Source organism: Megalobrama amblycephala, linkage group LG1 (genome assembly GCF_018812025.1).
Source record: "Megalobrama amblycephala isolate DHTTF-2021 linkage group LG1, ASM1881202v1, whole genome shotgun sequence".
NCBI lineage: Eukaryota > Metazoa > Chordata > Actinopteri > Cypriniformes > Xenocyprididae > Megalobrama > Megalobrama amblycephala.
In genome coordinates, this window is record NC_063044.1 from 72,299,181 (window position 1) to 72,313,840 (window position 14,660).

At 39.4% G+C, this 14,660-nt stretch overlaps 1 protein-coding gene across 2 annotated transcripts in view; it reads left to right on the forward strand.

The window, feature by feature from the left end:
• The window catches only part of LOC125246416 (zinc finger protein 271-like), a 122,034-nt gene that overhangs the window by 59,974 nt on the left and 47,400 nt on the right, over positions 1–14,660 (forward strand). The window lies entirely within an intron of this gene.

Genomic DNA, 14,660 nt, shown 5'->3' on the forward strand with positions numbered 1-14,660 from the left:
CCAGCTGTTAGCAATTAGTAATCGACATATCTACCCAATCAGCATGAGTGAAAGTATATATTGTCATGTATCCTGCACCTGCTGTTTCCTGCTACTCCCCACCTGAGGTCACCGGTTTACCATTGTCACCTTTGCATGGCACACAGGCGGTGCGTTCCAAACGGGATATATCGCCCTCCGAAGGGCACTTCGGTGAAAATAACCATGGCCTCCATAATGAAGGGTCGTTCCAAACCGAAGTGCTCAAAACTGGCCAAAGGGTACAAATGATGGACACTTTGGGCCCCCATGATCCTTTGCACAGGGAAGTTGTTTGACGTCACAGAATGGGTACAGGGGACTCAGAGTTAGATTTTACCTATAAATGTATGCATAGCATTTTTCTATACTACTGTAATATTTATACAAGTAAGATTTGGTACATTAACATGGTCAAAACGACATTGCACTTCCACAAAAATACTTTATAGCTCCCTTAATCAGTCCATTTAAATGTTTCAAATTCATAGATACAATATACAATATGGTGCGATAAACCAAAAATAAATAAATACAGTTGTGGCCAGAATTATTAGACCCCTTCATAAATATGATCAAAGATGACTCTAAAAATAAATCTGCATTGTTTATCCTTTTGATCTTTAATTCATAAAATTAGCAAAAATCTAACCTTTCATTGAAGGAAAAGAATTGAAAGTGGGGGAAAATAACATTAAGAAATAAATGTTTTTCTCCAAAACACATTGCCCACAATTATTAACACCCCTAGAATTTTTTATGAGTAAAATATCTCTGAAGTATATTCCCATTCATATTTAAATTTTTTTAGCTCACCGGGGTGATTATGAACATGAAATTGGCCAGCCATGACTTCCTGTTCCACAGGAGTATAAACATGAGGAAACACAAAGGCCAAATTCCCTTAATCATTCATCACAATGAGAAAAAACAAAGAATATAGTTCTGATGTGTAACAAATGATTGTCGAGCTTCACAAAATAGAAAGTGGCTGTAAGAAAATAGCTGAAGCATTGAAAATGCCCATTTCCACTATCAGGGCAATAATTGAGAAGTTCCAATCAACTAAAGATGTTACAAATCTGACTGAAAGAGGACATGTGTCTAAATCATCCTAATGTGTGGTGAGGAGGAAAGTTTGAGTGGCCAAAGACTCTCCAAGGATCACAGCTGGAGAATTGCAGAGATTAGTTGAGTCTTGAATCTCAGAAAGCCTAAAAATTTTTTATCAAAAGCACCTACATCCCCACAAGTTGTTCGGGAGGGTTTCAAGAAAAATCCTCTGCTCTCATCCAGAAACAATCTCCAGCTTATTCAGTTGTCAGACAAGACTGGAACTTCAAACGGGACAAGCTTCTATGGTCAGATGAAACTAAAACAAGAGCTTCTTGGCAGCAAACCCACCAGATGGGTTTGGTGCACACATGGATAAAAAGTGCCCCATGCCCACGGTCAAATATACTGCTGGATCTTTAATGTTGTGGGCCTATTTTTGTGCTGGAGGTCCTGGACAACTTGTTCAGATATATCGTATCATGGATTCTATCAAATACCAACAGATAAAAAATCAAAACCTGACCACTTCTGCTAGAAATCTTATAATGGGCTGTGGTTGGATCATCCGTCGGGACAATGATCCAAAACAAACATCAAAACCAGCACAAAAATGGGTCACTGAGCACAAAATGAAGCTTCTGCCATGGTCTTCCCAGTTCCCTGACCTGAACCCTAAAGAAATGAGTGGAGTGAACTGAAGAGAAGAAGCACCAACATGGAGCTGGGAATCTGAAGGATCTGGAGAGATTCTGTATGGAGGAATTGTCTCTGATCTCTTCTCAGGTGTTCTCCAAACTCATCAGGCATTATAGAAGAAGACTCAGAGCTGTTATCTTGGCAAAAGGAGGTTGCAAAAAGAATTGAATAAAAGGGTGCTAATAATTGTGGGCAACGTGTTTTGGAGAAAAACATTTATTTCATAATGTTATTTCCCCCCCACTTTCAATTCTTTTCCTTCAATGAAAGGTTAGATTTTTGCTAATTTTATAAATTAAAGATCAAAAGGATAAACAATGCAGATTTATTTTTAGAGTCATCTTTGATCATATTTATGAAGGGGTCTAATAATTCTGGCCACAACTGTATATAAACTAACGTTAAAAAAAGGTGCAGCTTGCACAATCTACTCCTCCTTGATTGTCATGTTAAGATGACACAGAAGTGCATTCCAAAAAATAGTTTTTTTGATCCCTACACCCTTCATACCTTCAAAGCTCTCAGTCACAGAGGTGATGAACAGCGCTTTTGTGACATTTGAATTCTCCACTGTAATGAGATCTCATGTGAACAAATTTTCCATTTGTACTAGTAGATCACAGCAAAACAATCCACATGTGTCAGGAAAAAACACTGGATCCAGTAGCGAGTGTTAACAGTTTATTAATCCACAAAAACAGGGCAAGATGGTCAGACACATGCAAGATGACAGGCTTTAGGTGGCAACAAGACTGCAGCAGGCTGAGATCCACACAGGCAGACGGCAGTCCAGAGAAACACGGTTGGATGAGAATCCCCACTCGAACAAAACAAGCTCTGGAGCTCCTCCACCGGAGCAGGCGGATTAATGGTGGAATAAAAAAAACAGGTTTTATTTTAGAAACATGAAAGGTAGGGTGATTTCTCCTGTACGCCGGAGGAAGTTTGAGATGGACTGCCACTGGACTAAGAATTTTAATGACAGTAAATGGGCCGATGAATTTGGGAGCTAATTTATTACACATGGAGTGGAGAGGAATATTTTTGGAAGAAAGCCACACTTTTTGACCCACAACATAGACAGGAGGCTTTGACCGGTGGCGATCGACCTGAGCCTTAGTGCGCGCTCCCACTTGGAGGAGAGTCTCTCGGGCTCTTCTCCAAGTAAGACAGCACCTCTGGATGAAGGCGTGAGCACAGGGGACCGCAACTTCGGACTCCAGACTAGGAAACACAGGTGGCTGGTAACCTAAGCTACACTCAAACGGAGAAAGGCCCGTGGATGACACTGGTAACGAGTTATGTGCATACTTTACCCATGAGATGCAACACTCTTTCAAGGTCCTGGTTGGCCCGCACAGTTTGGCTGCTGCTCTGAGGATGAAAACCAGAAGACAGACTGATACTCACACCCAGTAAACGACAAAACTCTCTCCAAAATTTGGATACAAATTAGGGCCCCCTGTCAGAAACCACATCCATTGGGAGGCCACGGATGCCCCAGCACCACTTGAACCAAGGCAGTGTCAGTAAAATAGAATTTAATTCTCTCCGTGTGGTTGCCGGGTGTGGTGAGACTCACCAGCCCCGTGGAATGAGTAATGGGTGACAGCGGCTGTCCACCCAGAGCATTGATGGATATCAGATGAGTAAGATGAGTAATGAGTAAGTGAATCCACAGGAATGTTGAGCTTTTAAGTCAAGTTAATGTCCATAAAGTTGCCCTCCGCTCCGGAGTCCACGAGGGCTTCACACCTATGACTCCCACCACCCCACTGCAGTCTTACCGGGAGGAGAGTCGCAGCAAACGAGGGGCCGACCGTATCAACAGCCGCGCTGGAACACTCCCTTTCCACAGCAGACATCCGACTGTTATAAGCACGCTGATCTCGACGCTGCAGCCGCGTATCCACCCAGATTGCCAGATCAATCAATTCGTCTAATGTAGTAGGCAAATCCAGCGTGTAGATCTCATTCATCTGGATACGGTCGACCAGCCCATGCAGAAAGATATCCCACTGTGCCTCCGCGTTCCAATTGCACTCTGCCGCCAGAGTTCGGAATTCAATGGAATAGTCCGTAACAGTTCTCTCTCCTTGACGGAGGTCCACCAATGCTTGTGCCGCCTCTCTCCCAGAGACCTAGCGATCAAACACTTTCTTGATCTCTGCATTAAAATACTGAAATGATGCACAACACGGATGACGTCACTCCCAAACTGCCGTTCCCCACAGCGCTGCTCGTCCCGATAATGTTATCACAAATGCCACTTTCGACTCCTCTGAGGGAAATAATGACGGCTAGAGAACAAAAAACAAGGAACATTTAGTCCGAAAGGAGCGGCATAATTGTGGCTCACCAGAATATACTGTGGGGGCTGGCAATTGAGGCTCCGTGGCTCAGACAGAGTGATCACCAGATGGAACCGGGGATGGTGGGCTGGGCACAGTGGGAGTGTGCAGCAACTACAGCCACCCAAAAAGGCCTCTCCCAGCATCAGATTCAAACCATATTCCATATTAAAGAATCCCAACAAACACTTGTCAGCTAGTTTCAGCTCCAGCTTGTTCTCTCACACATACCTGCAAGCCACCATATCCAACTCAACTAATACCATTATTCCAATACAGTGGAATTTTTCTATCATTGCCGCAGCAGTGATGTTCCCTCGGCTCCTGCAGGAGCTCAGTTATTCTGGCCAATTCCTCCACTGCTGCAGCAGTGATGTTACCTCGACTCCTGCAGGAGCTCAGTTCCTCTGGCCAATTCCTCCACTGCCGCAGCAGTGATGTTCCCTCGGCTCCTGCAGGAGCTCAGTTATTCTGGCCAATTCCTCCACTGCCGCAGCAGTGATGTTACCTCGACTCCTGCAGGAGCTCAGTTCCTCTGGCTATTCTCTCCACTGCCGCAGCAGTGATGTTACCTCGACTGCCGCAGGAGTTCAGCCCTGTCTAAACTCGCCTTGCCGTCACTGCTGCAGCATTGTTTTCATCAAATATGACGAGAACTTTCCCAGCCCTTCAAACTAACCCTCCAAAAAGCACAATCAGCCTATGCAGAGTAATTTTTGAGGGTCATCAGTAATGTTTCTGGCTGCTGTCCTGCATTGGTTTGCAATTTTTGGGGAGTACTCTGGGTTCGGGCCAAATACCGAGCTCGGAGCCCTCTCCTCAGACAGCACGCCAAATACAAGTACTGCTTCACATACTATTTGCTATCTGATTATTTGTAATATTCCACATTAAATGTATTATTGTTTGTTATATTGGACTGTTGAGGTGAATCTTCTGTAAGTGTGAATGTGTTTTTCAGTGAGGAATGAAACTGCAGGCGAGTTTCATCTGATAAATATGTCTAATTCACTAATAAAACACTGATTCAGATTTGATTCAGACTCAATCCAGCCTGAATGTGAACAGGCTCTCAGATCAAACATTAAAACATTTAATTCCAATATTGAATGATCATTGTTTAGATCAGCTGATTGGATTGATCACTTGTAACTTAATATAGAGTTTTTTTAAACGATTGCAGTTTTTTTTATTCCAGTGGATATAAAGTTCACATGCTTCTGCTTTAAGACTCATTTACACACTTAAAACAATATTTTATGTTTGTTTGTGAAACAGAGACATTTTCTTTTTTTACTCTTGACCTCCAGTGAGAAGAATGACATTAACTTAAATCCCATATTCCATGTTTTTATTTCAGACATTTCAGAGACCAACTTTCATCCAGATAATCCAGTGATCCGGAATCTTCTAATGGACAGAAATGGTTCTGGGAAAAGCTCATCTGGAAACACTATACCAGGGGCCAGTTGTTCAAAAAGTTTAATCTGGATCAGAATGATCTGGATTTGGAAATCCCATGTTTTACCATCCAGGATCAGGTAATCCATCTTACTTTTGTGCTGGATTTTCAAAGAAAAATTGGATAGATACACACTTTTCCAGATAACCAAATCTGGATTACCAGTACTCGACGGAGCCCCTAAAGGGACATGCTGATAGAAAGAATATGAGTTTTGAATTAAATATAATATTTTTTGTTGGATATTTACAGCTGTTTGAGGATTGTTTTATGGCACCAAAATCTCTTTTTAACTTTACAGTAGGTTACCGAAAGGCTGTAGGCTAATGTCTACTTCTAATTTATTACTTTTAACACTTAAACTAATCAAGTGCAAAATAAAAATGTGTGTATGTATATTACGATGGATGTAGTCCTTAACAGTTACTCTCATAATACAACCATTATACAATCACTGCCAACCGTGAACCAGATACAACTATTATCCCCTTTTTTTTTTTTTTTTTCTCTGCTTCTTAATCAATCAGGGACATGAGAAAGGACAAGATCAGCCAGGGCTAAATGTAGAGGCAGGGCTACATATAAGGTTACTTACAGAAAAAAAGTATTATTTTTTAAAGTATAAGAGGAAAGGTTGCCAAATCAAGTAAAATAGATCTGTTTTGCCGAGCATTGTAAATCTAATTTTTTCTATTTGAATAAACTGTAATAGGTCGTGCATCCAATGTAGATAACTGGGTGGGGAAGGATTTTTCCAGTTCATTAGTATAAGCCTTTTAGCAATAATTAAACAAAAAGCTAGGGCATTTGACTGAACGAGTGATAAGGACACCTTTATGGGATTCAGACCAAATAGCGCCACTAAGGGGCACGGCTCAATATCTAAAATAAAAATGTCAGAAATTGACTTGAAGATTGATGTCCAAAAAGAGGTCAATGCAGGACAAAGCCAAAAAGTATGATAAAGAGTAGCCGGAGCTTGTCGACATCGGTCACAAGTGGGATCAAAATCAGGGTTTATTTTAGATAGTTTGTCTTTTGACCAATAGATTCTGTGTAACAACTTAAACTGTATTAATGAGTGACGAGCACAAATAGAGGAGGTATGTACACGACGAAGGGCCTTAGACCATTCCTCTTCAGTAAAAACATGGTTAAGATCTGACTCCCAATTCTGTTTTATTCTAGACATAGGTGAGGATTCTGAGAATGAAGTAAATGAAAAAATTATTGTGTAAATATTAGCGACAACACCTTTAGAAAGTTTAATGTCCAAAATTTTATCAATCTCTTGTTTAGGAGGTTCATGAGGGAAGTGAGAAAACTTATTTCTTATGAATTCACGAGTCTGGAGATATCGAAAGAAGTGAGTTTTTGGAAGATTGAATTTTTCTGATAGATATGAGAAAGTTACAAAAGTATTCTCGTGAAAGAGATCATAAATATTTACAATACCCCTTCTAAACCATAATGCAAAAGCACCATCTGAGATGGAGGATAAAAAAGAGGGATTTTTATATATAGGAGATAGGCCTGACATTGCTTGGAAGCCAAAGTGTTTTGTAAATTGTTGCCAAATTTTTAAGCTATGCAGTACTAAAGGGTTGGAAGAATAATGGGAAAATTTAATAGGTATTGAAGAACATAACAAAGCATGTAAAGAGACACGGTTACAAGAATCACATTCCATTTCAACCCATGCCGGAACCCATTGACAAAGACCGTAATGTGACTGACTCCAATATAAAATGCTACGAATGTTGGCCGCCCAGTAATAAAATAGGAAACAAGGAAGTGCAAATCCACCTAACCTTTTGGGTTGTTGAAGAAATTTTTTCTGAATTCTTACAGGACCTCCGTTCCAAATAAAATCAGAAATAACACGATCTAGTGACTTAAAAAATGCTTTAGGTATAAATACTGGGATATTTTGAAATAGAAAGAGAAATTTGGGTAAGACATTCATTTTTATAACATTAATTCTACCTACAAGTGAAAGTGGGAGGGTTGTCCACCTAGCTAGATCCTCTTTTATTCTCTCCAAGATTGGAATAAAGTTATGTTTGAAGAGATCTACATGCTTCCATGTTACTGTAATTCCCAGGTAACGAAAGTTATCTGAGGCTGTTTTGAATGGAAGAGCTGATGTTGAAAGTACCATTGCGGCAGAATTAATTGGGAAAAACTCACTCTTATGCAAGTTTAATTTATAACCTGAAACACTACTAAACTGTTCTAAAATATGCAAAACATTGGGAAGACAAGTTTCTGGATCAGAGACATATAGAACTACGTCATCGGCATAGAGGGAGATTTTCTGTTCTTTTCCTGCTCTAAGAATGCCAGTTATGCTACAATTAGTACGAAAAGAAATTGCAAGAGGCTCTATAGCGAGAGCAAACAAAAGTGGGGACAGGGGGCAACCCTGTCTTGTCCCGCGGTGAAGAGAAAAATATTCAGAACTAATACCATTCGTTTTTACTGATGCCAAAGGGGAAGAGTATAAGAGTTTTACCCACGACACAAATTTATCTCCAAACCCAAATTTTTTTAATGTATAAAATAAATAGTCCCACTCAACGCGGTCGAAAGCTTTCTCCGCGTCAAGAGAGACTAGGGCCTCTGGTATAGATGAATCTGACGAGGTGTCAATTATGTTCATCAGCCTTCTCAGGTTAAAAAAGCCTTGTCTATTTTTTATGAAGCCTGTTTGGTCTGGATGGATGATATCTTGAATAACGGTTTCCAACCTTAGAGAGAGAATCTTAACCAGGATTTTCACATCCACGTTGAGAAGTGAAATTGGACGATATGAACCACAGTCCAGGGGATTTTTATTGGATTTCAAAATCAGTGAAATCGATGCCTGACGCATGGAGAGGGGAAGATGCCCATTGTTTAAGGATTCTTCAAAGACCAAAAGAAGTAGTGGGGAAAGCTGAAGAGGAAACTTTTTAAAAAACTCTGTGGGAAAGCCATCTGGGCCCGGGGATTTTCCACTCTGCATCTGTGTAATAGCTTGCAGGATTTCGGTTAGACTAATGGGATCATCTAATTTAGTTTTGGACTCGTTACTGATTTGAGGGACATCAAGGTTTTCAAAAAAATTATCAATAAGATTAGAATCGTTGAGGGAATTTGACTGATACAGAGAAGAATAAAAACAATTAAATTGATTATTAATTTCTTGAGGGTCTGATACAATATTTCCTACAGGGGTTTTGATTTGAGCAATCAAATTTTTTGCAGTTTGCAGCCTAAGTTGCAATGCAAGTGCTTTACCTGGCTTATCACCAAACTCATAGAAATGGTGTCTAGACTTAAGTAGAAGGTGCTCAGCATGGCTAGTGGAAATAAGGTTATATTCCGATAACAAAAAAGCCCTTTCATTATATAGTGCTGGGGTTGGATGTTGTGCATACCTCTGATCCAATTTGCCAATCTGTTTAGAGAGTTCACTGAGCTTTTTATCACGCAACTTTTTAATATAGGCAGAACGAGAAATTATTTCTCCACGCAAGTAAGCTTTGAGTGTTTCCCAAAGGATAGATGCAGAAATCCCTTCCGTAGAGTTCATCTCAAGGAAACTAGAGATCTTTTCAGAAATAAACTCAACAAAGTGGCTATCTGATAAGTGTAGCACATTCATTCTCCAAACAGAAGAGGTCATACAACCACCAGGGAGGGACAGTTCGAGAATTACTGGGGCATGGTCAGAAATGACTATACTATCATAAGAGGAAGACTTTACTAAAGGAATAAGTTTGTTGTCAATGATAAAATAATCGATACGTAAATAAGTACAGTAGACTGGAGAGAAAAAAGAAAAAGTTTTAGAAGTAGGATTCAAAAGACGCCATATATCAGATATTCCGTACCACTCCAAAAAAGAATGAATTGTTTTAGAAGACTTAGACGAAGGAGCTGGTTTGGGAGATGACCTGTCTAGATCAATCTTCAAAACACAGTTAAAGTCCCCTCCCATGATCAACTGGTAAAAATTCAGGTCTGGGAACTTAGAAAAAAGTTTTACAAAAAAGTCTGGATTATCCCAATTAGGGGCATAAACACTTGCTAAAGCAACTTGATTATCATAAAGAGTGCCTGAGACGATAACATATCTACCATTGGGGTCTGAAATAACTTTAGATGGATTGAATGGAGTATTCTTATTAATTAAAATAGCTGTACCTCTAGCTTTACAATTAAATCCAGAGTGGAACACCTGTCCCACCCATGACCTCATCAAGCTTTTATGACTTTCTAGTTCTTAAGATGGGTTTCCTGTAAAAAACATATATCAAATATATTGACCTTCAACTTTATTAAATTGGAAAAAACCTTTACACTTTTAACTCTGTTGTTTAAGCCTTTTATGTTCCAACTAATTAATTTAACCATGCCCTCCCTCCCCTGAGTTATATTATACATTGGTAACAAACATTAGCTTAATTATGTTAGGGGAAACAGATTTTTGCAGAGAACACGACAAAAAGGGCCGGCCAAATAAGAGACAGCTGAAGGTAAAAAAACAAAGCAAAAAACAAAACAAAACAAAACAAAACAAAAACAATGCATGTGCCCAAAACTGACACAGGATCTAACATTTGTGACATTAACAAACCTAACTGAAAGGAACGTAACAGTCAGGTGTAGAAAAAAAAGTTAACTAACGTTAGTTCTTGAAACTTTAGCTGCCCTTTCGGCAGAGCTCCGTGAACAGGAATACGTTATACTATTTATTCTCACAACAGTATACGATGCATGGCATCCAACCAAAAGTTACAAAGGACTGTTATGCAACGGGGGACAGTTTTAGAAACTTAGAAACCTTATGTGTGGGCTACCTCACTTTTCATAACATAAGCTTAGAAACACTTACTAAACTTAAGGATGGCAGATTCAGACTCTTTCCAAATTTAGATCATGTCCGTCACACCTTGCTCGCTGTAGTTTTAATGACAGAACTGACAAAGTCCATCGCTGCCAGCGGAGTGTGGAATATTTGATGCTGTCCTTGGAAATCAACGCGGAGTCTAGCGGGATGCAACATTCCATAGGTGATGCCAGCATTGCGAAGTGCAGCTTTCACGTCTTTGAACTCAGCACGGCGTCTTGCCACCTCAGCAGACATGTCCGGGAAAATATGAACAATCGCACCGTTAAACTCCAAAGAGCCCAGCTCACGACTCAGTTTCAGTATGAGTTCTTTGGTTTGGTAATGGTGGAGCCGGACCAGCATATGTCTAGGAAATGTATTTTGTTGAGACCTTTGACCGACACGATGGGCCCGATCGATTTCCAAAGGACGCTTAAAGGCGCCGTCTCCAAACAGTTCAGTAAAGAATGATGACATGAAAGCAACTGGATTTTGCCCCTCCGATCCCTCTGGGATTCCAATAATCCTTAAGTTTTGCCTCCGCGAGCGGTTCTCCAAGTCGTCAAGCTTGAGTTTGAGGCTAGTGTTTTCTGTTTGTAATGTGTTGCACAATTTCTCCACCACTATCAAACGGCCATCTGAATCGTTAAGTGCCGTTTCAATATCCCCGATCTTTTGGGCTTGCGAAGACAGGGTTGTTTGTAGAGTAGACACGGCAGAGCGAATTTCAGACAAAAATTTGTACCGTAGCAATGAAATTTCAGAGCGAATGGTGGATGAAATTAAGTCTTTCAAGGAATCTGCCGTGATCACTTCCTCCTCTCCTACTGGAGCGGTAACGTTAGTATTAGCATTAGCTGTCTGCTCGCTCCCCTTGTCAGTCAGCATTTCTACAATGTTTCGTCCCGATTTTCCTGGTTTGGGCATTCTTCTTTATGAGTATGAAATAGAGTTGAATATTTGGTATGTGTAAGACAAAATAAATGAATACTGCTGAAAAAAACAATGGATGTTCACGGAGCGACTTCCACCACGTCTATTCACCACAAAGCATACCGGAAGTCCCCCTAAATGTTGTTTTTTTTGACCAGTTTTAAAGTTTTACTACATTTTCCTCCTGGAATCCACCTTGAAATCCTACCCCCTGTTAGGATCAGGATAATCCTGTTTTTTTTGGATCAAAGTTATCCAAATCCTACTGACAAGTTTTGAACAACACAAACTGATGATTTGATCCAGATAGAAACCACGATTGTATTTTGTGATCTAATCTTATTTCAGAATCTTTTTTTTTCCTTTTGAACAACCCATTTTCAAGATTTGATCCAATCCGAAAGCCAGAATCTGATCAGATTACTTTTGAACAACTGGCCCCAGGGCCCGGTTTTTCAAAAGTAATCCACTAGGATTTTGGATAACGGATTGGATCAAATCTTGAAAATGTGTTTTTCAAAAGAAAAAACGGATTACATAATCGGATTAGATCACGTAATCCAATCTTGGTTTTGATCCAGATCAAACCTTTAGTTTGGGTTTTTCAGAACTTTTTTGTAGGATTTGGATCACTTTGATCCAAAAAAACAGGATTATCCTGATCCCAACAGGGGTAGGATTTCAAGGTGGATTCCAGGAGGAAAATGTAGTAAAACTTTAAAACTAGTCAAAAAATACAAAATTTTTATCATGTAATATACATACACATTTTTATCTTGCTCTTGATTAGTTTAACTGTTAAAGTAATAAATTAAATGCAGACATTAGTCTACATATTTAGCCTTTCGGTAACCTACTCTAAAGTAAAAAGAAATTTTGGTGCCATAAAACAATCCCTAAACAGCTGTAAATATCCAACAAAAATATATTTAATTCAAAACCCATATTCTTTCTATCAACATGTCCCTTAAGGGCCTCCGTAGAGCACTGGAAATCCAGATTTTTTTATTTATTTATTTTTTTATCCAGATTTGGTGATCCTGAAAAGTTCCTATCCGGATCAGATTGATCCAATCCGATGTTGCTTTAAAAACTGGCTCCAAAAGTAAGCTGGATTACATGATCACGGATCGCAAAAAAAGAATTACTAAATCCGGATCAATTTTATCCGGATTAAACCTTTTGAAAAACCGGGCCCAGGAGATACCAGGTTTAAAGAGCATGAGTCTGAAGTGTGTGATGGTAAAACACAGAAAAGCAGGTGCATGTGATTATTTCTCCAGATCTACTGGATCCAGATCTGAATGAAGAGCAGCTGGGGCCAGTTGTTCAAAAAGTTTAATCTGGATCAGAATGATCTGGATTTGGAAATCCCATGTTTTGCCATCCAGGATCAGGTAATCCATCTTACTTTTGTGCTGGTTTTTCAAAGAAAAATTGGATTGGATCACTGTGATCCAGATACACACTTTTCCAGATAACCAAATCTGGATTAGCAGTACTCGACGGAGCCCCTAAAGGGATATGCTGATAGAAAGAATATGAGTTTTGAATTAAATATAATATTTTTGTTGGATATTTACAGCTGTTTGAGGATTGTTTTATGGCACCAAAATCTCTTTTTAACTTTACAGTAGGTTACCGAAAGGCTAAATATGTAGGCTAATGTCTACTTCTAATTTATTACTTTTAACACTTAAACTAATCAAGAGCAAAATAAAAATGTGTGTATGTATATTATATGATATAAAAGTTGTATTTTTTGACCAGTTTTAAAGTTTTATCACATTTTTGTTCCTGAAATCCACCCTTCTGTTGGGATCAGTATAATCCTGTTTTTTTGGATCAAAGTTATCCAAATCCTACTGACAAGTTTTGAACAACACAAACTGAAGGTTTTATCCAGATCAAAACCAAGATTGGATTTTGTGATCTAATTTGATTTCAGAATCCTTGTTTCCTTTTGAACAACCCATTTTCAAGATTTGATCCAATCCGATATCCAAAATCCGATCAGATTACGTTTGAATAACTGGCCCCTGGAGATGATGAAAGAGCAGCTGGTCTCTGGTTGTTCAGCAGGTCTCAGTTCAGTTCTGCTCACCATTCCTCTAGAGGATCCTGGATTTCGAAGTGTTTATTTGGTCCTGAAGTTCAGAAGTACATCATGATTCTGTTCACACATGGAGATGAACTGGAGGATCTGGAACATGCATTGATGAACATCTAAAACTAAAAGATTGTACTGTTGACTGAATGTGGAGGACGAGAGTCAAGAGTAAATCAGACATTCAGGTACAAGAACTACTGCAAAAGATCGAAGGGATGATGATGGGAAATGGTGGGAGATTTATCATCAAACTAATGAAGATGAGCAACAACAAGTTAATAGTCAGTTGTAGGTTGTTTTATTGTTATGTTGTAAATGACAATAATAGAAAGAAACATGGCAGTTTGTTCACTAAGTGTAAGTCACTAGTTTGTCACACTGACCTTAAGGGAAGAATCCATACAGTCTGTTTTAACAGTGATTTGATTGTTCTGTTGTAGTTTCAGGAGAAGTTTTAGATTTTTCAAGCAACCACCAAACTGTCCTGCCACATATTATGGCTTTAAGGAAATAACTTTCTTGCTCAGCACATAAAGATGAACTACTTATTGTGGTTTCAGACTGTGGTGATGTGGCCCTTCACTGCATGGATCTTCATGTGTATCTTCAGCTGATTTTTAAAAGAGTTTCTCTCTGCTGTGGATCTTCTCATGCCGTTTCAGATGTGATGAATCACTGAATCTCTTGTCACAGTGTGAACACTTGTAAGGTTTTTCTCCAGTGCGGATCCTCTCATGTGTTTTCAGATTTGTTGACTGATTGAATCTCTTGTCACAGTGTGAACACTTGAAATGTTTTTCTCCAGTGTGAATTATCTGGTGCAGTTTTAATTGGTTTGCTGAAATAAAAGTCTTCTCACACTCAAAGCACATGTACTCTCTCACACCAGTATGATTTTTCTCATGTTCTTGTAAACTACACAGCTGTGAAAAACTCTTTCCACACACAGAACATGAATGTGGCTTCTCCTTTGTATGAACTCTCAGGTGTCTCTTCAGGTTTGATGCCCAGAGAAACGTTTTGTCACATTGATGACATGCGAACTGCTTCTCTCCAGTGTGAACTGCACTGTGAGTCTCAAGATTTTGTTTTGATGCAAAACTCTCCCCGCATTGATCACATGTGAATGGTCTCTCTCCAGTGTGAACTCTCATG